This window comes from Balaenoptera physalus (assembly GCF_965194825.1).
Source record: "Balaenoptera physalus genome assembly, chromosome: 9".
Taxonomy (NCBI): Eukaryota; Metazoa; Chordata; class Mammalia; order Artiodactyla; family Balaenopteridae; genus Balaenoptera; species Balaenoptera physalus.
Window position 1 is genome coordinate 29,693,605 of NC_138888.1, and position 20,294 is coordinate 29,713,898.

At 36.8% G+C, this 20,294-nt stretch overlaps 1 pseudogene across 1 annotated transcript; it reads right to left on the reverse strand.

The window, feature by feature from the left end:
• Positions 1-18,577: 18,577 nt before the first annotated feature.
• Positions 18,578-19,863, reverse strand: LOC309666869 (large ribosomal subunit protein eL15 pseudogene; annotated as a pseudogene). The gene has a single exon. The product of its transcript is annotated as a large ribosomal subunit protein eL15 pseudogene (transcript).
• Between the last annotated feature and the right edge of the window lie 431 nt (positions 19,864-20,294).

The following is a 20,294-nucleotide window of genomic DNA, read 5'->3' on the forward strand; positions in this document are numbered from 1 at the left end:
TCTATTTTCCTCACTGATTTAAAGTATAATTTTTAATATATGGTGTCCATAAATATATGAGCCTATTGGTGAGTATTCTATTCTGTTCTACTGATCTGATCTGTTTATCTATTCCTCTACAGATATCTTATTGTTTTTATTGTTACAGCTTTCTAATGTATCTTAACATCTCACAGGTTGATTTCTCCCTATTTGCTATTCTTGCTCAAGTTGACTCAGCCCTTCTTGGGTAGTTATTCTTACATAAATATTAGTATATATGTCAGGTTCTTCAAAATATTCATCTCAACTTTTGATCGGTATTATGAAGAATTTTTAGATTAATTTGGGGGCAAAGTCATTATCTTTATTGGTTCAAGTCATGCCACCCATGAATATAGTTATTTTTTCTTCATTTATTGAGGCCTTTTTCTATGTCCTAAAATTGAACTGTAAAAATTCTCCATGAAATTCTTGTGCATTCTTTTTAGATTCATTCTTAAATCCTTTCTGTTTGCCCTTGTTACCATTTTGTGTCAGCTTGATCAATTTGGAACTATGATTTATTTAACAGTAGAGAAATCAAATAATTTGTATCTTTCAAGGAATTTGTCCATTTTCTTTAAACTGCCAGACCAGTGGGCATAATTTTGCTTGTAATAATCTGGAGATAGGGAGATTATCCTGGATTATACCTGTGAACCTAATACAATCACAAGGGTCTTTATAAAGGACACAGAGGCAGGAGCGTCCAGAGAAGAGATGTGACTACAGGAACAGAGGTTGAAGGAATGCTGGCTTTAAAGATGGAAGAGAACCATGAGTAGAGGAATGTGGGCAGTCCCTAGAAGCTGGAAAAGACAAAGAATTGATTCTTCTCTAGAGCCTACAGTAGGAATAAAGTCCTGCCAACACCTTAATTTTTGCTCTGTTAGAATTCTGACCTCCAGAACTGTCAGATAATAAATGTGCATTTATGTCTGTGATTTATGATATTATCTAACTTTGTGGTAATTTTTTACAGCAGCACTATGAAACTAATACATATGGGTGATGTGATTGGTTTTTTAGCAAGTTGTAATATTTATTGTCTCTTTCTGAATTACCAAAAACATCTATTTTATAATATAGTCTTGGGAATTAAGGGAAGTAATGAATAGAAAAGAACACAATCCAACTCCTGCTACAAAGTAAATGTTCTGTAAATATTGATCCTCTTTGCTCTTTTCATATATTAGGAAGTACAACATCATTATGGAGTTCTAACCAGGTTGAATGATGTAACTGGGCAATTCTTTACAAAGATAAGCCTCGTAGCTACCACAGAGGATAAGCAACCAGATGCTTCTACAATGATCTGGGAAGCAGATCTAGTTCACTCCTGAACTAGAGTGATGACAATGGGAATATAAAGGAGAAGTCCAAGAGATATTTCAGAGAAGTCAGTGAAATATTGAATGTGGAAGACAAAAGAGAGACAACAGCAAAAGGTAACCCTTAGCAAATATGTCTGTGCCAGGGTTAAATTCAAAAGCACCCTTCAAACCTTTAGGATCTAGGAAGATTAGCATCAGCATTAGTAAAGCCCATTGTCACTGGCCCATTGTCATGTTCAAGTCTGATTCTGAGCTAATGTGCAAAGTCTCTGTTGCTGGTGCTCTTAACAATCCTCCTCTAAGTTGCTCCATTCTTTTCTGATAAACTCTTGACTGTGTCAATGCATATTGGATACGGTCTAGGAGAGTATTTTCCAAGCTGTAGTTCATGACCCATTAGATATCATGAAATCAAGTCGGTGATATGAAAGCAGTATTTTAAAGATGTAATAGAACTGAATAGAAGAATGGAAAAAATATGTATGTGTAGGTCATGTGTAGTAATGGTAAGAAATATTTTCTTGTCTGTGTGTGTTTGTTTATGTGTGTGTGTAAGTGGATTGCAATGTAAAATTAATTTTTTGTGGATCACTGTCAGAAATGTTTGAAAAATCTGGTATAAGAGGCATTAACCTATCCATACCCTTTTTACACCAGGGAGGTCAGACTCCATGGCAATGTGGAGATCAAAATTCCTTTCATCCTTCACTGCCAGAGATTGATCTCAGGCTAAAAGAAGAGTAATAACCACTTAAATTTTCTATTATTTGACTTTTATAACACATATCCACTAAGACTACACGTTTATGAGGTATGCCCTCAGATAACCTCTCATTCACTTTGTAAATAACAACCATTTATTTAATACCCATTGGAGACATGCACACTATCATGGATAAAATCATTGTTCATCTTTGATGGTGTCCTAAACCTTTTCATGTACATCTTTAAATTACTCTAATTCCCATATGATCTAGTTCTATCACCATCCAAACTTCAGACACAGTTTAATGATGGGTATTCTAAACTTCATTTATAATGAGCTTTAATAAAGGCTCCAGTAGCCAAAAAAGTCACATGAATTTTGATAAGGCTTTTAATTCATCAAGGATAGAAAATGTCTTTATGTTATTAGGAATTAACCACAAATAGGCATTTGAAGGTATAAAATATACTAAACTTCAGAGTGCCTAAAACCTTTTCATGAATCTTTGGTTCCTCCCTATAAAAAGATGGAAAGATATTTGAAATCAACAACTTATGATTCTAATTACAATCACTTGAGGAATTAATGACAGTATAAAGATTTCTTTTATAAATTGAGACAAAATAATACAGTAAAATTAAAGTGAAGTGAATACCTGATAAAATACTATTTGAATAAGAATTGGAACACTTTAGGGACTCTCACAAACCAAATGATTGATGAAGTGTTAAATTCAGTTTTTAAAGCAGCAAGATAAATCTTAATGAGATAAAATAAGACTAATTTAAAAATTAGTCACTACTTATTCAAACAAACTGTAAACAATCTTGACAGTAAAACAATGCTAGGTAATCCCTGATCAACTTTTATTTATTTTACATTTATATTCCCCAATATGATGTAGGAGATAATTTGTTGCTTTATAAATTATGTTTTCCTTATACCTAGGGAGAATTTTCCTATGAAAGACATTGGATTCTAGGTCATACACGTTGTGGTATTTTCTCATTTCATAAGATTTAGTGTTACTAGTCTCTAACTTTTCAGTTTGTAACGGATTTCAAAACAAATCAACAGACACATTGGGACATTGGTTATTTTGGGCTAGTGTCGAGTAAGTGAATATTCTAGGAGATTCTGGTGCTGTGCCAATGTCATTAAGGCTAAGTTACAGAGTCAGGTTTTTCAAGAAACTTTGATATTTGGCAAGAGGTCCTTTTTTCATATTGTTACCGTTACTACATTCAAAGGACTTGTCTACAGATAGGTTGATAGAGGGCAGTCAAGTCTTTTGTACTGCATAAATTATATCATTAAGTGTCTGAATATGGATTGACTTGTTCTCAAGACCTAAAAACTAAACACAGCTGAGAGCTAAATCCCATGACAAATGAAAGCTCTGTGCAAAGATCACAGACCGCATATAGCAAATGGAATTTCTAAAAACCACATTATCCTCTAATATACACCTGATAAATGATCATCTACAACTGCAGTTTGAGAGAAAAAAAGAATTTAATGTTGCTGCTTCAGGATAGCAAGAATCAAAGAAAAAATGTAGCATATACATTAGAAACAGAAAAGATTAATGCATTCAATTTAGTGTTCAATGTAAAAAATTTGGGGGGAGGGTAATAAATGATAAAGCTAGATTAAAGTTAATGCATTAGGCTGTTCCTCCTGAGATTCCTGTTGAAAAAAACTTTTGTATTATATGAAGTAGCATATTTAATGCTACTTTCAAGGTTAAACCAAACAGCTATGGGTTAAATATGGAAAAATTCAACTGTAGTACTCTTAGTTTTTTTGCCCCCCCAAAAATTTCTTACAATTGTATTTTAAAAGTAACTTATGATTATTTTGAATAATAATATATATTTATTGAACAATAATAATTTGTATTATATAAATAGTATATTATATAAGATTTATATTTTTGTGTAGTAATTTAAATTAGCCATGCTGGTCAAATTTTAAAGAATCATCATTATAACTAATTTCTAAAAAACTGATATCAAATCAATTAACTAGCTGAAGTGGTATTATTACTAAGCAGTCCATTAATCCATAGTCCATTTGATTCTATTTCTTTCTCAGATTTTTTATTGTTTAGTCATGGCTGCTATTTCTGATAGAGAAAACATATAATTAATTTGGAATAATAATATAAAGTGATTGAACTGAGATAAAAGGCCAAATGGGCACCCAGAATTTGAATTGTATTTCATACCATCAAATGAGATTCAATCTATATGTGTGCAACTTAGTGCTTTTTTATGCTTTCTCATTTTATATTTACATTGATTGATTTGTGCAATAGATATTTACTAATCATTACTGTGTGTCAGACTTCGTACAACCCACTACAGATACAATAAAGAACAAAGTACAAAGAGGTTTCTTCTCTCTTCCTCTTTTCATCTATTTTTTTTTTTTTTTCTTTTCATCTATTTTTGACATTGTCTTATCTTCCCTTCTGGGGTACAAGCTCCATAAGAAACACTATGAATCTTTTTTTTAGAATCTTTCCATACTGCTTAGTACAGGATATGCAATAGTAGATGCTCAATAAAATGTAAGTAAAAGAAAAATTACAATTAGAAGTAGCTTTGAAGTCATATAGTCTAATGGCTTATTTCTACAGATGACAAAGCAGTTAGCCAACTTACTACTCAAGATCCATAGTTAGTGCCACAGGCAAGATTGGAATCTAGGTCTCAACTTCAGACCCCAGGCTTTTTACAGTGTCATGCTCTTCCACTTCTGAGAAGATGATTATCATAGGATATTCAAAGATAAAATGAAACTAGTGTGTTACATCATAAATAATTTTTAAACAGATTAAAATATATACATTCCATATAATTAATTAGAAAAGAATATAGTGAGCAGACTATAGTGGTGGTGAGTCAGGAGGAGTAGGATGATATTGAAGATAATGAACAAGTCTGATTTTGCATAAAATATCTTCAAAGATGTAGGCAATTTTATTATAAATCTTATAGAGAAGCAATGAAAAATCTAGTACAGAAATTTGAGAAAATCATAGAGAAATAAGAGATGGATAATGTATGCATTATATGCCTCAGATAGAAATGGAGTAGTTGAGAAGGGAGAGGGTTTGGAAATAGACTTTCTCAATTCTATATTTACATTATAGGATTTGAAGTAGAAGTTTAAGTATATTGTAAATTTTTGTTATAAACAGAAATCTTCAGTATATCTAAGTCTATAGAATTTTGATCACTATATGATAAATGTAATTGAGTTTTATTAGAGTAATATTACTTCAAAAGGTGCATATTAATTTTATTTGGGAATAGATTGAATTAGGCTAGGATAAACTATAATATTGAAAATGAAGGAAAAAAGAGAGTTATTCTAAACTTATAAATGTGGGAAGTCAGTATGACAACAATTTGAACTTCTAGTCTCCATAACATTTTCCTCAATTTTATTTGATGGTTTTAATCTTCATATCAGCTTAATGAATGCTAAGGAATGAACTGTGTACCCCCCAGATTCATATGTTGAGGTCCTAACCCACTTGTGACTGTATATTGAGATAGGGCTTTTAGGAGGTAATTAAGATTGAATGAGGTCATAAGGGTGGGGTCCTAACCCATTAGGATTGGTGGTCTTATAAGAAGAGGATGAGAAATTTCTCTGTCTCTTTCTATCCCCAATGTGCACACAAAGAAGGAGTCCCATGAGCACACAGCAGGAAAGCAGCAGACTACAAGCCAAGAGGAGAGGCCTCAGAAGAAAACCTACCTTGCTGACATTTTGAACTTCCCAGTCTCCAGAACAATGAGAAATAAATTCTGTTGTCGAAGCCACCCAGCCTATAGCACTTTGTTATGGCAGCCCTAGCAGACAATGAATAAAGTAAGAATGAATAAAGAATAAGACAATGAATAAAGTAAGAATTTTGCTAATAGCTACACCTGGCAGATAATATACCTGATATGAGGAGTGACGTTTTTGAACTAAGCTTATGTGGTTGCAGGTTTGGGACATAAAACCAGGTTGCTTTAAGTCCATTGTTCATTTTCTTGGTTCATCCATAATTAAGAGTCATTTTGAACTAACCTTACTTAGATACTTTATTCAGTATTTTGTCATAGATTAATCAGTAATGCAGACATCAGTTTAAGTTCTGCCAGCAGTAATCAACATATTATAGAGAATTAGTTGCTGAGGAATGCCGTACCATTGGGGAGTGATTTGAAGATTGCCTAAAACCACACAGAACCTTACATTTGCAATCTGCTGAAGCCAATTGTCAAAGGGACAATAATGGCTTTACCTCCTTTCAGCCTGTCACACTCCATGAAAATACCTTTTGTTGGCAGGTCTGCACTGCAATCCTGCTGGCAAGGGGGTCTGGAAGATGCGCTTCTTGGTTCCAGTTCCAGGAATACACAAGACAGAGGGCAATAGGGAAAGCATGCTTTTTACCCCTGAAGAAAATAAATCCATCTCAGTTAAGAAGCATGCTAATTGTCTTCTCTATGCCTATTTGTCACTGTCGTGGACTGAGGAAAATTCGAAGACAACTAAATCAGAGTCAATGACAATGACCTCAGGTCCTCACAATCCAGATGACACACAAGAATAACAACTGCTGATAAATGCTATAATGCTATACTGTAATTCTTTACCAGTTATATCATTTATATTATGTAATATCACGTCCTCAGGAGAAGACCCATTCAAAAAAAGTCTTCTCAAGAAGAAAAATGACTGTAATTTATTAATATCTTTTGAATTCCACTCTGACTAGATTTTCTTTTTCAATTATTATGTTAACTATCTTCAGGAACATCTTTTATGAAAGTGTCTTCAATATTAGTGTAAGCATTATGAATACATTTAAACATAGTCATAACATTTTATTATCTAAAATAGCTGTAGTATAACTCAATAAAAATTAGTCTAGGGGCTTCCCTGGTGGCACAGTGGTTGAGAATCTGCCTGCCAGATGCAGGGGACATGGGTTCGAGCCCTGGTGCAGGAAGATCCCACATGCCGCGGAGCAACTAAGCCCATGCGCCACAACTACTGAGCCTGCGCTCTAGAGCCCACGTGCCACAACTACTGAAGCTCGCGTGCCTACAGCCCGTGCTCCACAACAAAAGAGGCCACTGCAATGAGAAGCCCGCACACCGCAATGAAGAGTAGCCCCCAGTCACTGCAACTAGAGAAAGCCCGCATGCAGCAATGAAGACCCAACAGCAGCCAAAAATAAATAAAACAAAATTAAATTAAAAAAAAAATTAGTCTAGATCAAAGACTAAAATTATAGCTCACTTTAATCTTCAGACATTATCACTGAATTTATATATGACTTGGTTCCGATTTACATTTGGTAGAACAACTACAGTTTTCAAAATTCTCTTTTGACAACATCACAGGATTTATAAAAATGCCTAACTACTTTTTTACCCTGCAGAAATCTTTACAATAATATCTCATATCTATGAGTTATATTTTAATATAATTATCCCATTATTATAATAAATCAAATTAAAAAAAATACCTTTTACAACTTCCCACGAAGTGTGATTTTCTCATCTTTCTTTCATTAGAAAAAAAAACATGAAAAGAAGCATATCATTAAGTTATATTATTTATGCAACTTAATATTATCACTTCGTTGTACAAAATGAAAACTAAAGTTTTCTAGTTGCAACTATTGCTAAAATTAATTTTAAGATCACACATGCCTTTCCTTAGAATCTTATCTAACACTAACTGTTCTCTTCAATATGTGTATATATTTTGGAGATTCTTAAATGATTCTATCTCAAGAATAATAAACTGAGGATTATATTTCACAATGCAGAGCTCAGTAGATCCCCCTTCCCCAATGTAGATCAAGGTCTTTGACGATAATTTTAAATTGAGGGTCTTGCAAATGTTATCTCTTTCTCTTTTCCACTAATACATTGTCTGTCAACATATAGCTTATAAATGCCTTAAGAATAAGCTCTCTGTATTCAAAATTATTGTATTAATTAAATTAATTCTAGGCCTTAAATAGACCTAGAAGTTTCCCAAGGATAGTAGGTACTCTACATGTTTATTGCTGCTGCTAATAAAAACATCAAAGTGGTTTTCTGCAACTTGCTTCAGTGTCATATTGCTCTGATACACTCTTAGGAAAATGATCAAACCTGCTCTACATATACTTTTAAAAATACCTTTGATTACATCATCAACAATGACAAAGAATTCGTAATAATGGTAATAAAAGTAATATACAAACATTTACTGAGTGCATACTATAATTCTAGTAATGTGCTTAGGTTCTTTACATCTCTTATTTCAAATGAACCACAATCTTGCTAGGGCGGTATTGTGAACGTTAGTTTACAAACTAAAACTACTATTTGAAAAAAGAAAATGTTATAGAATGTAAAATTACATTTCATAGAAATACAATTCTCACATTTTAAGGACACTCATAGTGTCAATTACAGAACTAATATCTCCTAAAATCTTATTTTCCAGCAAAACAATAAAATCCAGAAAGGATCTTTTGTTTTCCTTCAGTTCTTTGTTTCAGAAAGAGTGACAGGGAGAAATGGCCAGAGGACTGTCGCTGATCTCTTTTCCAATTTTCTTCTTTCTCAAAATGAAATCTTTTGTAGCCCGCCCAAGTTATTAGGCAACCACTTCCACCACTGTCACTGTAGGCTTTCCTGAATATTCCTTCCAGACGTTCCTCAGTTAAATTGCATCAATGACCTTCACTTTATTCTGAGAAAATATCAACAGGTGCAGCTGAACTCTGATGCTTAAAATTATGAATTATGAAATAAACCCAGAGCAGAACTAGAAAATTAATAGTGGTTTGGCCATGATGACATAATGGTGACAGAAGGGCTCAACTTGAGCACTTTAGAAGGATCATTTTCCTAGAAATTTGAAAAACAAAATACTTTCCTCTAATTTTTAAGCTGGGAAATAATTTCCAGCTAATTTATCAGAGCCACTCATCATCCAATTAACCACCAAGTTAATTCTGTTCTCCTTACAGAAACAATTATTTCAGAAAGATTAAAGATAATTCTTATTATTTAAATTAAAAAACACAAATTATGATCTTTCCCCAAACCTCTATCCTATGACTCTAGTGAATGACACCATGGTCCCTCCAAGTTGCGCAAACAAGAAAAGTTGTCATTGTGTATGACATGTTCCTCTCCTTCACCACCTCTGCCCTGTATCCACTCATCAGCAAATCCTATGGATCTTATCTCTGAAACTTTTACCAAATCCATGTAGTTTTTTCCATTTCCCCTCAACCCTAGTCTAAAGCTACCATTGTTTCTCATCTGGACTACTTCTAGAAACTTCTCAGGGACTTATCTATACTTACTGTTATATCATACTCAAATCACCACTGCTCTAGAAGTGATCTTTACAATGTAAAAGACACAGTCACATGTACTCATTTCTCACCAGTTGGTTTCCCATAGCTCTAAAATATTGATTCTTGACAGGGCCCTTCATAGAATATTTTGGAAATATAGATGGAAATGTTTTATTTCTAGTCCATGGCAGACTACATTTTCAAACAATGACACTATCCTTAATTCCATATACTTTTCCTACAACATGACTTTGGCACTTATCCCATCAAGAAGTGCAAAAAGTTTCCCTCTCTTTCAATCTAAGTGGCTTGGTGACCACAGAGTAAGTGATATTATGAGACTTCAAAAGTTAATTCATGAAAGGTGATACAGCATCCACTTAGCTCTCTTTCAATGCTCTTGGTACCTAGCTACCATGTTTTGAGGAAGCCACAACCACATAGAGAGGTCACTTGTCCATGTTCTGCTCAATAGTTCCAGCTGAAGTCTCACCTTTCAGTCAAAATCAAGCACTACATGTGTGTAAATGAACTTTCAGATTATTCAAGTCCCCAGCTATTGAGTCACTCTTAGCTCTCAAGTCTTTCTAATTGAGACCTCAGATATTGTGGCTCTGAGATATGCTGTCACTGTTTTGCTCTTTCTGAATTCTTAATACCCAGAATTTGTGAGTGTAATAAAGTGGTTATTTTACACTCCCAAATTTGGGGTTGTTTGTTATGCAGCAGTAGTAACTGGGACACTGCTTGAATTTATATGTTGAATTCCACATAATTTTATTATAAATTGTTTTTCTTTTATTTACTTTTCTTTTATATTACTGTAAGGGCATTATTGATTTTTTAAGAATTATATGTCTAGGTAGCTGTATTAGTCAGGGTTCTCCAGAGAAACAGAACCAATAGGATGTATTTATATCAATATCTGTATCTTTCTGTCTAGATTTATTTTAAGGAATTGGCTTATGTCACCGTGGGAGTTGGAAGACCACAATCTGCAGGGCAGACCCAGGGAAGAGTTGATGTTTAGTCTTGAGTCCAATGGCAGTTTAGAGGCAGAAATCCTTCCTCTTCTGGGGACCTCACTTTTTTGTCTTAAGGCTTTCAGCTGACTGGATGAGACCACCCACACTATGGAGGGTGATCTGCTTTACTCAGAATCTACTGATTTAAATGTTAATCACATCTAAAAAGGAATAAAAACCCTGCAAGCTGGAGAGTGTCAGGAGAATCTCCACTTTTCTCTCTTTTTCTCTCTTGGTCCTGCCCTGAGGCCAGCCCCAGGTGTGGAACTGTACAGTCATGGCAGCTGTGGCAGCAGGCATGTGAATCCCCAATGGAAAATCCTTCTCTGGATAAAAGAAACTGAGAAAAAAAGTCCCTATTCTGATTCTAAAATTTACATGGAAAGGGAAAAGAGCTAGAATTGCCAAAACCATTTTGAAAAACAAGAAAAAAATGAGAGAACTCAGAATTCTTGATTTTAAAATGTACTGTTAATCAACAGTAAGCAAGGCAGTGTGGTATTTGTGAAAGGATACATATTTTTACTGTGTGTAAGCTAAAAATAAATGGTAAAAAAGACAAAATGGTTATATGACAGCAATTTTATATGATGCAATCTAATATACCAAATATTGATTTAGCCAAATATTGTGACATCACTAGATTGGAAGACTAGCAGGAGGAGATATGTCTGTGTTGTAGGTGGTGAAGCTAAAGAGTTAAATCCTGACATTGAATTGTAGATAGTCAATAGATAATTTCCCATATTAAAATATTAGGAAACATCATTTTAAAGTATGTTATTTGGAAATACTGAGACATACAACAGAAGAAATAGTGGAGAATTGAAAGTGGTTGTTTCTGTGCAGTGGGATTCTGGGCTAGGGAGACAGGCAAGAATCGTTGTTTGATAATATATTACATGTATGATTTAGGGCGTAGTTTTATGTAATTGTTCTCTACTATACCATATAAAATAAGTAGGATTTAAAAGGGTAGAAACCATTCTGGACTAGGGAAAGATTGAGTGCAAAGACCAGCTCTATCTAAACAGGAGTTCTTCACTTGGAGGTAATGGTGGGTCTAGTGGGTTCAGGAGAAAGTAAAGGAAATGAGCTGTTTCCAGCAGGAGACTGTGTTAGGAACAGTAGGACAAGTAGTTGGGTCGACCCTGAATGCCAGGCTGAGAGCTTTGGACTTAGAAGTCTGGAGGTTTTGAGTCCAGATGAGAAGTAATTGCCTCAACCTGTGTGACCTGGGACAAATTGTTTATCTTCCTGGATCTCAGTTTCATCACTGTAAAAATTAAATTATCTTTCAGGGTCACTTCAGATTCTATGATAAAACTAAGGTTCCAGGATGGTTAATTTGTGACAATGAGAAAGGGGGAGACACAAGCAGGCAGTCCAAATTGGAGGCATTACAGTTACTTGTTTTAGAGACCCAGGAGAAAAAACAAGGTATTTATTTTGTGAAAGAAATGAAAGATAGCAGTAATGTATAAGACAAAGTTTCTCAAACTCTTTGATCTCAGGACTGTTAAAAAATTTTTTTTTTGAATTATTAAAGATCTCAAAGAACTTTTGTTTATTTGAGTTATATTGATCAATATTTACTGTATTAGAATAAAGCACAAATATGTACACTCCCACACAATTTTGCATGCCATTTCAGAAGGCCCCAGGTCTCCCTTGTGGGCCATCCATAGATTACAGGTTGAAAACCTCTAGTATATGAGTTTGAGGTTAGAATAAATGTGCAAGGCAAATCTGATTTTGCCAGAAATTTTTGGATTGGTTCTAGAAAACAAACTACCCAACATTGGTTTTATGTTGCTGAGCCAAAATAGTCTTTGGTGTAAATCATGTTGCTGGACTAGTTGACCTTTAAAATCTCTTCAAACCTAAGATTATATTATTCTGTGATTCATCCTTATTGGCTAGTTAGACTGTTCTGATTTCATTGCTTTGTTACACCACCCTTACTTCACTAGGGTTATATCCAACTGGCCTCATGTTTATTCCCCAGAAACTGTAGTCATAAATTTATCTTCCAATTTCCTTTGCTTAATTTGGAAAATGTCTAGTGAATTAAAAAGTCTATTTCCAGAGAATAAAAAGCAATGGCAAGTAGCTTATTTATTATACACATACATACTTCTAATGACAAGGAACAAGAGAGGAAGTGTTTTTTGGCCAAAGCATTGCATTTTTACAATTCAGAATCATTTTTAGCTAGTAAATTCCATTATTCTTTCCTACACCACTTTTCCAATAGAAGAAGAGTTCCATTAAAAATGAATAAAACATCTTTATCCAAGCGTGTATACCAAAGGAACAAGGTCTTCTCTGCTTGGGAAAGGCTACAGTACCATAAATCAGCATGCACAGATATTTTCAAAAATTCCAAGAGCAAATTGTGACCTTGAATATATCATGTATTTTCCAGGACTTCAGAAAAACATTGGAGGCAGAGAGCTCACCAAACTTCAAATTTGTGGTTAAGTAACTTGAAACAGCCAGCTGATCATTAGAAAATGCAGCCCTAAATAAGGATTCTCCAAATACAGAAATGTTTCCAGAGAAAAAGTGCAGACTTTATTTTAAAATTTCAAGTTTATTATAGAGACAGAATCCAAATCTCTGAAGAGGCTGAGAGGCAGAGTTTGTAGGCTTGCTGGGAAGAAAATTAAATTCATATAAATGAATAGCAAACCTGATTCTCTGCCTAAATTTTCTCAAAGTGAGATTTGGTTTAGCTTCAAGATTAAGTCAACTAATTGGTGTGTTATTGTTTCCAACTGCCTTTCTGCCTTGTCCTCCTTCCTACCTAGCTTGAAATTCCCGCCACGGGATAGTCCTGGTGAAACACCCCTTTGCCACCTAGACGGGAATGCTAGGCCTCTCCCATCAGGGCAGTGCAGGTCAGAGCTTTAGTGAGTGATTCCTTGTTTCTGAGGGTAACACACATACTCTAATGTTAGTAAGAAGAGAGAGTCGCTGGCCTATATCCCTGAATCTCCCCTTCCACACACACCCCACCCCCTTCCCACAAAAAGCAAGCCTGAATGCTCCCAGGGACAGGAACAGGTCTAGACGCATCCAGCACAGAGCCATCATCAATACCTGAGCAGTGGGGATGCCCAGGACAAATATCACCTGCCTTATATTTTTTCTATCACCACGGCAAGGGTGTAGGGGTGAGGGAACCCAAGAATTAGTCTTTTTCCGCAAGATAGGGAGCCCTGGGATGGTACATGAGAGAAGGAGATGTTTTCTCTCTGACCCGGTATCTGTGCTTTCTTCCGGAAGGGTGTTGCCAGGCCCCACTCCTAAGCAACGGCTGAATTGACAGGGTTGAATAAAGTATATTAAAAGCAAAAGAAGTGATGTACTCAAAAGTGCAAGCATGGTATCTAGGAGTACCTTTCTCAGCCTGATTAGCATTAATTAGCTCATCCTCTCAAATTAGGGACAACTCCTTCTCCCTCGCAAAATAAGTCTTCTGTGAAATCAAATATACCAAATGTTGAGAGAAGGTGGATCAAGGGGAACTCATGGATTGCTTGTAAAGTAGAATAATCGTTTTGGACAATTTGACCCTATCACGTGAGATGAAACATGCAAACAACCAGCAAGTCTATTCTAGAGGACGTGTAGCAGGAGTGCTCCAAGGGCCACGGGCAAGAATGTTCAGACACCTAAAAAACTGGAAACAACCCAAATGTCAGCAGGAATACATATAAACACGCTCTGGTCTAGTCATACAAAAACCTAATATATAGCAGGAAATGTCGACAATCTCTATTCCACAGAACCACATGGATGAACCTTAGAAACATACTGGTAACTGATAAAAAGGTAAGTTCCAGAACACTGTACAGTGGGCTTTGCCTATCTGCAGGTTTTGCATCCATAGATTCAACCAATCCTGGGTGGAAATTTTGGTTGAATCAGCAGATGCCAAACCTGCAGCTATGGAGGGCTGACTGTATACAGTATGATATCATTTTTATAAAACCCAGAAACTAAACACTATGTTGGTTAAGCATACAGACATATGTGAAAGAATTATTTTAAAAAGCAAGTAAATGGAAAACAGATAATGTTGGATACTGGTTGACTTGTGGGGGTCTTGGGGAGGCAGAAGTGTAAGACTAGGAAAAAGCATCAGAGTAGAGGCCAATTATCAGTAGTGTTGCAATACTTGGATTGCAGATGCTTTATAAATTAGAAGGAGATAAAGGAGAAAGAATTGAAGAGTTATCTTCTTTCATTTTTTCCTGCCCCTAATCAAGGAAAAATCAGTAAATAGCTGAGAGTCCCAGAGAGAGACTGATGGTTGGAGAAGTTGTGCTCGTGGCTCTCTTGAACCTCTTTCTGTCTTCAACACAATGGTTTCTTCACAGGAAGTGTCCACAGTAAAGCTCACTATCAACTCCAAAAATGAAGCTCTCATCCAACAGCACATGGGAGGCTTTTTGGCTGCCATAAGCTGCCCCCAGAGAATCCACTCATTCTGTGTGCTTGTCGACTGTGTCATAGCTCAGCTTGAGTCTCCACAAGATAAGCTCTTCAAGGCAGAACATTTCCAGCTGTTGTGGTCAGACAGCAGCAGGTTCTTATCTGAGGACAGCAGGGCCATGTGGCACACCGCAGCCGGGGCAGTGTCGGAGAAGCATGTGGTCTCTGTACACAGTAGCAAGGTCCAATAGACAGCAATTAGCACCAGAAGAATGAAGATGAACGGGACATATACATAACCTTCATAAAAATGTCACAGGGAAAAAGACTCACAAACCATATGGATCCATGCCGGGTCTCTCCCAGGGATGGCCTTTTATATCACACTAGTCCAAGTGATGGCTTTTAAAAAGAGATGATTTTTCACTCCCATGTCTTTCTGACCAGCCCTACCAAAAGAAGTAAAGAAATAGGCTGTCTATGTGATGTTGGATGAAACAATCTTGACATTTTGTGGCTTTCTCCACTCCGAGTTTCTGGACCAGCATTCTCATCTGCATATGTTGGTAGTTAATTAAGTGGACAGCCTCCTCTGGTACTATTTTCCCTTTTATTTTTAGTGATGTTGTTCTGAACCTGTGGGTATTTCAGATATGTCCTCATCCATTTTCAGAAGGCCAATACTTAAAAGTTCGTTGTTCTTAGCAAAGAAACAAGCCCTCACCAGCTGATTTAAGCAGAAAAAAATTTATTCAAAAGGATTTTGTGTCACCTGCAAGATCACAGAGATGGCTGCAGAATCAGTCCCAAGAAACAGGCAGGCACTAACAAGAAGACTGAGCAAAACTGTAGCCAAAATTCAGGCACAGTGATGGTCCAGAGGTCAGTACTGACACTGCTGGTGACCACAATATCATGGGGTGCTGGACACACTGGCTTTACTGTTGCTGCTGCCCTACATGCCCCATCCTGGGAAAGTGAGTGTGGGGCGGCTGACATTACAACTAGGAAGAAAAGTCATTTTGATTTTATCTATTTGAGACATCAACTTCTGATTCAAAATCTGGAGTACCTAAAATGCGCCTCATGCCACTCGGGATGTTCGGGATATATCACTGAAAGAACAAACAAATGCCTCCATCCTCTTAGAAATTATATTCAAGCAGGGGAGAGTGGGGTATCTTGAGCCAGACCATAAACAATAAAGTAAAGGATCATGTAAATTGATGTTAGATGATAAAGTGCTTTAGGAAAACAAGTGGAGAGTAAGGGGGATAAAGAGGGTGGGCTGGGTGGGTGCTTGTAGGTGACAATTTTAAATGGAGTGTTTTGGGAGCCCTCATAAAAGAGTGATATTCCAGCGAAGATTGCAGGAGCAGAGGGTTGAGAGATCTTGTGGCCACTATAGAAAATACAGTCTGGCATGTGGACCATGAATTTCAGAGGGCACAGTGAAATGATCTGTGGGACTGGAGAGGTGGGAGAGGGAGACAGTACAGAGGGTTACAGGGAATAAAAGCAGAAGAAAAAACGTTAACCGTGAGCCCAGGTGAGAGATAAAAACAGGAATAAAGGGTTAAATGAGAGTATTTCCTGGGTGAATTCAAGACAGAGAATGTGCATTAGGGGATTGGGAGCAGGGTGAGTACCTGCAGCTCCTTATCGATAGAGGTAAGGAAATTTGGGGTAGCTGGGTCATAGTCTCAGGTTGTAGGTCTTTTCAGCTCCTGAAAATGATGGTAGAAGATTTGGGTACAGAAGTGGTCACAGATTCAGTGCACTTATTGGAGGAGACAGAGCCTTATACTAGATGTTTGGACTTTGCCTTGATATCTGTTAATGGAATGCTATAAACTGAATGTTTGTGTCCATCCAATATTTGTATTTTGAATCCTAATGCCCAATGTGATGGTGTTTGGAGGTGAGGCTTTGGGGAGTGGTTAGGTCATGAGGGTGCAGCTCTCATGAATGGGATTAGTGCCCTTATAAAAGAGGCCTCAGAGAGATGGCCATCTATGAACCAGGAAGCAGGCTCTCATCAGACACCTAATATGCCGGCACCAAGATCTGGCACTTCCCAGCATCCAGAACTGTGAGAAATAAATTTTTGTTTTTTGTAATCCACCCAGTTTATATCATAACAGTAGTTTATAGTTTATAACAATAGTATTTTGTTATAGCAGCCTAAATGGACTGGGACAGGAGTAGAGATTTTTGGAGAAGCTGATGGTTACTCCCAGTGTGTGGGCCCTCTCTTGACTCTTGATGATGGGATAGAAAGTCTAGGTGATTTCTGTGGAGTTATCTGATTGACCACACTTAGGTTGGGTGCCTAGCCCTATCCACAAAGGAGCCTGGCAAATAAAATATCTGACCTATATGATGGGAGGAAAAGTGTCAGTTCCACCTTATAATATAAACCCAGTTAATAAATGTAGAAAGAAACAAGGGAATAAAAACTCACCATTTGGCAATCACCACAGTAATAATTGTTGCAGGAAGATGCACTGATTGACCACTGGAAAACTTGAGGAGAAACAGGATATTTACATAGACTCAAAGTGTCTCTCCCAAGATATTTATCAATTGAAAAAGGGAAAATAGTAACTACAGTGGAGAATCCCAGTAGACATCACTTAAGCAAGTGTTCAAAGGTTGATATCACCAGTAGTAGGACATATTAAAAACATATACCCCCTGTTTCCAAGATGCATTGAGGACAAAATATTATTTCTGAAGTATTCTTGCCCAAAACTGCATAAATTCAATCTAATGGTTGGAAACCATCGGACAAACCACAAAATAACTGACCAGTACTCATCAAAATTGTCAGGGCCATGAAAAAAACAGAAAGAATGAGGAACTGTCATAGATTGCAGGAGACTAAGGAGACATAACTAAATGCAATGTGATATCCAGAATAAGATCTTGAAACAAACAAAAAATGACATTAGAAGAAAAACTGATGAAATTAGAATAAAGTTTGTAGGTTAGTTTGGTAGTATTGTACCAATGTTCATTTCCTTGCATTGATAATAGTACTATAGTTATGTAAGTTGCTAACATAAGGAGAAGGTGAATTATCTGTACTATTCTTGCAACTTTTCTGTAAGTCTAAAGTTATTTATTTATTTATTTTTTTTTTCGGAAACCAATTGAACTTGTATTGACACCAACTACACGACTCTTCTTAGTAGCCTTACGGGAATGGATAAAGTGGCTTGACCCAAGACAACACTGATTAGACTTAGCAATGTTACTTTTAAATAAAACCAACCCTATTTTCCCCAAGGTGGCTTAGATTTCATAATGGGTCACAAACTAATACTACAAATAAAACATTTAAAATTTTGATCCAAGCCCCTTCTATCCTCCCACACTTGAAAGGGACCTGATGAACACCAATTTCCCAATCCTAGCATCCCTAGCTTACAAACCTTAGGGTTAAAAACTCCCTCCTCATTTACCCAATGTTCAATTTCCATCAGTTTCAATATACACTAGTGTAAATACCATGACTATTTTGCATGAAGTTAAGTATTCTACAGATCAGAGTCACGGGATTGAACCAGGAGCTCCCACATTTTATGTGAACTTCAGTGGTACCATCAAGGCCAAGGCAATTTAATTTAGGTTAACCAGGATTTGTTTCAATTTGTAAGAGAAACATCTTGCAACAGGTTTATTCAGTTCTCTTAAAAAATGGTGGCATTCCTTTACTTTCCGCCTTTTGGCAGCAGCAGTTACATATATGGAATAGCAGATTAAGTCTAAAAACGTGGGCCCTAGTCGACTTTATTTTTCGGCATTATGATCATGATAAAGGATCACGACATCCTTCACATTTCCAAGGAAAACCCAATTTAAAGTTTGTCCTCGCCAAACTCCATAAAACAGCCACTCTAGAGTAAACCAGCAGAGCATTGCATCACCCCAGTAAAGCTGTAGGTTTCATCACATGCACCAACGAATCTACACGGCTAGTTTCTGCACTCCTCTTTTACAGAATTTTACACCTATTGTTACCAGACGGCATTTTAAACACGGACATATCAACTGCCTAATAAAGCAAAAACAAAGACATTTCCCTTATTAGAAACAAGATACACCATCACTTAAAATCTTCAAACATTATTGCACTTTAACTTTCAGAATTTGACAATGCATTCAATGAAGCAATCTGCAGACAACTAGTTTTAACAGACAGATCTAAAAACACTTTTAAGCAGACGTGGATGTCCTAAACTGTTTATTAGGTAAGAATTTTTACAAACATTACTTATATTAGCGGTAGCGGTGGAGCTGCAGAGTATTGCGCCTTCTCCAGGCTGCGCGGCGAGAACCACCGATCGTGTGGTGGAACTTGTGGCCCTTGCCGGGGCCGCGGCTCTTCCTGCCTGCAGACGTCAGGCCCCGCATCTCCCTGTGCTTGTGGACTGGTTTGGTGATCCACCGGGTGTCAGGGTTTCTTCTGATAGCTTTATGGAAGGGATCGATGAGGATAACCTCAAAATCTTGTACGTAGAATCTTCACCCACCCAGTAAGAATTCAGGACCCTCAGGGCCCCACAGTGGCGTCCCGCTCGCTCCTCGGCAACAGACTGCAGGCTCCGGGCAAACTTGAGCTGGTTGACGCCATGGTGGACGGGCTTGCCGTAGGTGGCGCCCTTCGGGACCGGGCGTTTGCGGCCACCGCGGCGCGCGCGAACCCGGTATATCACATAACCTTGCTTGGCCTTGTAGCCCAGCCTGCGCGCCTTGTCGGGCCGGGTGGGGCGCGGGGCCCGGTGCAGCGCCGAGAGCTGGCGGTACTGCCAGCAGCGCAACCTGAGCAGAAAGCGCATCACGTCCGACTGCTTCTTCCTCCGCAGCTCCTGGATGTACTTGTAAGCGCCCATCCCGGCTCACCTGCTGGCTGCCGCCAAACGGAAAGGGTCTAAAGTTATTTACAAATAAAAAGTTGGAAAAAAGAAAATATGTAATTAAAGGACATGCCACAGTGTGAGAGAAAATAGTTCAACATATATAATGATCGAAAGACTCATCTCCAGAGTAAATTACGAGTCAATCACAAAAAAAATAAATAAAAAACAACAGACAACCCAATAGAAAAATAGGCAAGAGACTTCAACACATACTTTACAAAAGAGGATGTCAAAAATTCCAATGAACACGTAAAAAGGTGTTCAACTTCATGAATCACCAAAGCAATGTAAATTAATAACACAATGAATACGATATTAACCTACCAGAATTATATATATATATATACATATATATATATATATATATATATATATGTATATATATATATATATATATATATATATATATCTCCTTTGACCTAGCAATTTTACTTCTAGGTATATATCCATTAGAAATGA